Genomic DNA, 6,090 nt, shown 5'->3' with positions numbered 1-6,090 from the left:
TGACCAACGCTGAATAAACTTGTAAATATGCTCTCCTGAGTGCATCTTTCGCTGTGCGAACTCTGCTGATAGAGCGTGCACGAGCTCTGGAATGTGGAAAGCTATTTCCAAGGCTTTGTGTCGCTAATTGACTGATACTGCGTTTCTACCAGAGATCGATGGATCGTCCGGAGACGGCGTGGGGGCCATGATGGCTTTTGTCTCCCTGGCAGTATCCCAACAGGGTATGCAGTACCGGCATTTCTCTTTTTGTTGTTGTTGTTGTTAAAAAGTGCAGCACTTACTGTAACAATTTCATGGTGAGTATTTCCACCTATTTTTCTAGAAAAAAAGCACTGGGTGGAAGGATATTTTATTTTGATGGATAGGTCTAGTTTTTAATCACAGTGAAAGCCACATTGATTTGGGAGAGGGATATTGAAGTAATCAAAGATTCGCACTTCACATGGACTACCCTCCTCATCTTTGTTTTGGCTGAGCAAAAGCAGTGTGTGAGATACATGATCTCTGACCACGCACCACAATACAGATTTCTTGTTTTGGTACTTCTCCGTACAGCAAGAAAGAAGAGCCTGCAGTCCTCAGTCTAATTTCCTGTGGGTGAGAATAGCAGGTAAGGAGGGTGAGAGGGGGATGGAAAAGAATGCTGAAATGAATGGAGTGAGCAAAAAAAGAAAGGGGAAGACCCTTTGCAAGCAAGTAGCTCAGACTCCTGGCAAATCTCCAGGCATGGGGATGCATCGGGAGCCAGAAAGGTTGACAGAAAGAAAGGAGCCATGCTTTGTTCTTCCTCTATCCACCACTAGCATGTGGCCCCCAACAGATTATTCCTGAGGGAATGCAGCCCTTGGCAGAGAAGTTCCCTGTGCTTGCTGTACATTTGTGTGATGATGTTGCTCTTCTCTCCTACCATAACCAGAAGCATTAAGAGTTAACTCCCCCGCTCTCATAGTCTAATAGTAAATCTCAAATACAGTGGAACCTTGTTTTATGTACTGTTCTCCTTGCTAATGCTGCAGGTTACAAGCTCCTCTAACCCGGAAGTAGATGCCCCTTGTAGCGAACTTTGCCCCAGGATGCAAGCAGAAGTCATGTGCCGGCAGTGCGGCAGCAGCGGGAGACACCATTAGTGAAAGCGAACCTCATGTTATGAGTAGTTTCAGGTTACAAACGGACCTCCAGAACGAATTAAGTTCTTAACTGGAGGTACCACTGTAGTGTTGGAAAGGAGGTCTTTTAAATATCTGCTCTGCAGCTTAGTATCTGATGGCAATTGCTACTTTGGAATAATAAACTTGTACTAAATTCAGCTTAGTCTTCACTGCCAATACAGACTGGATGAATTTAATTGCAAGAGCAGGCTGTTGCTGTTCAGTCCTGTTTTGCTCACTGCTGGTCCCGAGCTGTTAAAATTTGAGTTGTTTTTGAAGTATGGCACTGGCAGACATTACTGTTAATTAGTCCAGCTTTCAACTGAACATTATTGTCAAGCACAAGTGACTTTAGTACAAGATACAGAGATTCCCATGACAGCATTTCCCCTCCTTAATTGACCTACATGGCAACAAAGGAAAATTAAAAGCCTCAGAAAATACCCACGAGGTGCTTCCCTTTTTGAAGAACACAATCAATGTTACATTAACAGAAACTTCTCTGAACATCTCCTGCTAGTCCCAAATAAGGTTTTGTTGCATAAAGCCAAGCTACGGGTAGCTGGCAAACAAGTGCAGAAAGTATGCTTTAAAAAAAAAAAAAAAAAAGTTTCACAATAAGAATCTGAGTTAGAGAAAGCAGGTTTCTGTATACAGAAGAATTTTTCTCTTCAGTATGTGATGAGGGTATCTTGTGCTGAATAAGAAAGCTTGACAGCACCATTTTTGCAGTCTCAGGCACCTAGCAAAATAGTGGGTGGTACATGAGGGTACATCCCTGCCAAGGAAATTAGCAAACAAAAACATCAAATTTTCCTCCTAAATCACAAAGCCACACTCTTTCCAGCCTCCCCACCACCATTCATATCCAGTAGCAGATGGCAGGGGTGAGAGCTGGCACTGATATGACCTCTGTTTTTGATGAGAATGACAGTGATATTGAACGCATGATTGACAAGAAAAGGAAGGCCTTTTAGATCTGGCAAAGAGATAGAAACTGTGCCCCTAAGAAAAAAAAAACCTATGCCAACACTAAGGCTGAGGTTCAAAGAAGAACCAGAGAACTAAAAAACACCTGGTGGATAAAAAAAAAAGCTCAAGAGATCCAGCACTTAGTCAACACTCATGATACACAGAGTTTCTTTAAAGCCACAAAGACCATCTATGGGCTAATAAATCATGGCATATGCCCCCTAAGCTCAGCAGATGGTACCACATTTCTAAAAGATAAAGAAGCTATTGCACTGTGCTGGAAAGAACACTACCAACATCTCCTTAACCGCAACTCCCCCATAGCTGCTGAGGTCCTCTCACAAATTCTGCAAAAACAAGTTAGAGATGAGCTTGCAGTATCTCCAAATCTGGGAGAATTGTGTACAGCTATTAACCAAATGAAAAACAACAAAGCCAGTAGACCTGATGGGATACCTGCCGAAATCTTCAAAGTGGGCGGAATTCACCCTACACAACAACTTCACAAGCTCATCGAAAAAATATGGGAAAGAGAAGAGATCCCAGCAGACTTTAGGGATGCCAGAATTACCAATCTCTTTTAAAAAAAGGTGACAGAACTGATTGTGGAAACTATCGAGGCATCTCACTATTAGCTGTGGCCACCAAGATTCTTGCAAGGATCTTAGCAAACCGTCTCTTAACAATATCCGAGGTGACCCTTCCTGAATCCCAAAATGGTTTTCAGCCTTCTAGGGGGACAGTGGAAATGATTTCCACCGCTTGACAGCTTCAAGAAAAATGCAGAGAGAAAAACCAACTCCTGTATATGGCATTTATTGACCTGACTAAGGCTTTTGACACCAAGTCGTAATGCCCTGTGGACTGTCCTTCTGAAAATTGGCTGCCCAGATAAATTTGTAAACAACATTCGGCTCCTCCATGATAATATGACAGCAACAATCGCAGATAACAATGGCTCTCAAAGTGAACCATTCACAGTGGGATCAGGTGTTAAACAGGGTTGTGTTATTGCCCCAACTCTATTCATTATTTTCATTGCCATGATCCAACACTTTGTCGAAGGGAAACTCCCCACCGGAGTAGAAATCATATATCAAAGAGATGGAAAGCTCTTCAATCTGAGAAGGCTGAAAGGAAAGAGTAAGGTTACCGTAACTTCCATCATAGAGCTTCAGTATGCTGATGACAACGTAGTATGCACATGCTCAGAGGATGACCTCCAAACAATCCTAAATATCTTTGCAGAAGCTTACAAAAGCTTGGCCTATCACTCAACATCCAAAAACCAAAGTGCTGCATCAAGAAGTACAAAATAACCCCTCTGCAGTGCCACAAAACCAACTCAATGGTGTAATGTTGGAAAATGTCAATCACTTCACCTACCTAGGCAGTTACCTTTCCACAAGGGCCAACATTGATGCCGAAATCCAGCAGCACCTGAGCTCTGTGAGTGCGGCTTTCTCCCGATTACAGTGCAGAGTGTTTGAGGACCAGGACATTCACAGGGAAACCAAAATGCTTGTTTACAAAGCTATTGTACTACCAACCTTATTATATGCTTGTGAAACATGGACCACTTATAAACGCCATCTCCAACTCCTCGCAAGATTCCATCAACGGTATCTCTGAAAAATGTTACACATCACTTGGGAAGACAGGTGAACTAATATCAGTGTACTGGAAGAAGCAAAGATCACCAGTGTTGAAGGAATGATTCTTTAACATCAACTTCGTTGGACTCGTCATGTTGTGCAGATGCCTGATGATCATCTTCCAAAGCAACTACTCTATTCCAAACTTAAAAATGGAAAGTGTAATGCTGGTGGTCAACAAAAGAGCTTTAAAGACTGTCTCAAGGCAAATCTTTAAAAATGTAGTATAAATACTGACAACTGGGAAACACTGGCCTGCGAGCGCTCCAGTTGGAGAACAGCCTTTACCAAAGGTGTCATGGGCTTTGAAGACACTCAAACTCAGGACACAAGGGAGAAATGTGCTAAGAGGAAGGCACACTTGACAAATCCACACTGTGATCAACTCCCGCCTGGAAACCAGTGTCCCCACTGTGGATACAGAATTGGCGTCCACAGTCACTTACAGACTCATTGTTAAAACCATGTTTATGGAAGACAATCTTACTCGGCTACGAGTGATCACTAAAGAAGAAGGCCTATCTACTTTTACTGCCGTGCTTTCAAACTGCTAGGTTGGCAGAAGCTGAGACAGAGCAACGGGAGCTCACTCCATTGCGGGGATGTGACACCAAGGCTAAGAACAATCAGAAAATGGAAGCTAGGGTTTAAAAATAGATCCAGTGTCTATACATGAAATGGGAAAGTGTGCAACAAGACACCAAAGTGTTTCAGACTCTCCCAACTTAATTTCCATTCAGCTATGCACTGAACGAGCAAATTACAAAAGGGAATCAGATTGTTTCAATGGTTGGGAAAAGGGAGGAGACATTTTAAAATAGCAATTGGATAATGCTGCTGTATTCCTTAACCACATCATTTAAAAAGCCATTTAAAAGTAGTTTATTCTATGTTACCATTCTGCAACAAAACTAATGTGATGGAGGCCAGTGGCCAGTGGTTGAGGAGGCGAGACTACTAGTGCTCTTCTTAAAAGATTAAATTATTTATAAAAGCCACAGAAGCACACTTTTAAAAGCCTTTTCTTTCTTACCCCCAACTAGCATGTTACATTTTAAATTATACTTTGAGGGCTTACCGAAAAGCAACTGATTTACTATCAGCAACTGGTGAAAATCCAAACATTAGCTCACCAGACACTTCATGAATAATAACACTAATGTTGCACACTTCAAAATGCTTACAAGATTTGGGTTCTGTATGGCTTGCACAGGGAAAGCCAATTGAGTCAGATAGCAATGCTATTTTCCCCCAACATAGTCTACCTACAACCAGACAGTGAATTTAAACAGTTGGAAATTTTTGCTTCATATAATTGCAATTCTCCTTTACAGGAATTTTGGATATCTAATGTGATCTCTCCCCCAACCTCCTTTAAAGTTTTATTTTCCAAACTCCATTATTTCATTAGGCTGGCAATGGTGCAGGCATTGGGATACACTGACAATATACAATACGACTTACAATATAATATATAAGACAGCCTTCAACTTTCTCATATTTGGAATTTACCTTCAAACTCCAAATGCAACGTGGGACCCAAATATGTTTGGTTTTGGTCCTTCTTTATTTCTTCTTTTCTCCTTCTGCCTTTCTCTTTAAGTTTCTCCGTCTTTCTCAACCTCCTCCTTGGCCCTCCTTTTATTTCATTCTTTCTTTAAAAAGATAATCCTAGAAGGAAGGGGAACTGGAAAATTGTTGCAATTATTGCTAGTGTGAACTACATTAGATGGAGTTTAAAAATACATTTTAAACCGTATATGGATATAATTTTCTTTTTCTTTTATGCAGATTAATGTGGAAATGGGATGGAGTGGACTTAGTAATATACACAAAATTGACACAGACCAGAAATAGGCAGATCTATCCATCCCAAACCCTAACCTGGAATAGGAGAGAAACTGAACCACCTAGTAGCTGGAGAGCTGTTGCTTGTCATACTTCTGAAAATGATAAAACCATTGGTTAGAGGACTAAAGCAATCTCAGCCTAAACTCAAACTTTAAATTTGCCCAATACTTATTGATACTGGGCCTACCTAACTACAACTGAAATAAATGCAGCCCTCCCCATCTACCCCTCTTGTCTTCCCTTCCTCTGTCAAATTATGGATTATAACCCCTTCAAGGTAGGGACTTGTCCTCTTGTATGATGCACGTTGATGAAGTCATAGTAGTGATAATGATAATGATGAGCATCAAGCTGCCTATGTGTGTTTGTGTTGCAGTAAAACTTGGCCAGTATCTGATTTCATCACTCTGCATGTCCCAATCCCCACCACTGCTCTACATGATTGGCAGTCATTGGTGGGG

The 6,090-nt window shown here is 41.5% G+C and overlaps 1 long non-coding RNA gene across 1 annotated transcript; it reads right to left on the bottom strand.

The window, feature by feature from the left end:
* Positions 1–336: 336 nt before the first annotated feature.
* Positions 337–5,846, bottom strand: LOC307224150. The gene is made up of 3 exons (XR_013842444.1): positions 5,689–5,846; positions 5,291–5,465; positions 337–594 (listed from the first exon to the last, which is right to left on the bottom strand). It is a non-coding gene; the product is annotated as an uncharacterized lncRNA (long non-coding RNA).
* Between the last annotated feature and the right edge of the window lie 244 nt (positions 5,847–6,090).

The sequence above is a fragment of the Podarcis cretensis genome (genome assembly GCF_951804945.1).
Source record: "Podarcis cretensis genome assembly, chromosome: 9".
NCBI classification, from domain to species: Eukaryota; Metazoa; Chordata; class Lepidosauria; order Squamata; family Lacertidae; genus Podarcis; species Podarcis cretensis.
This window is presented reverse-complemented; position numbering and strand designations above follow the sequence as displayed.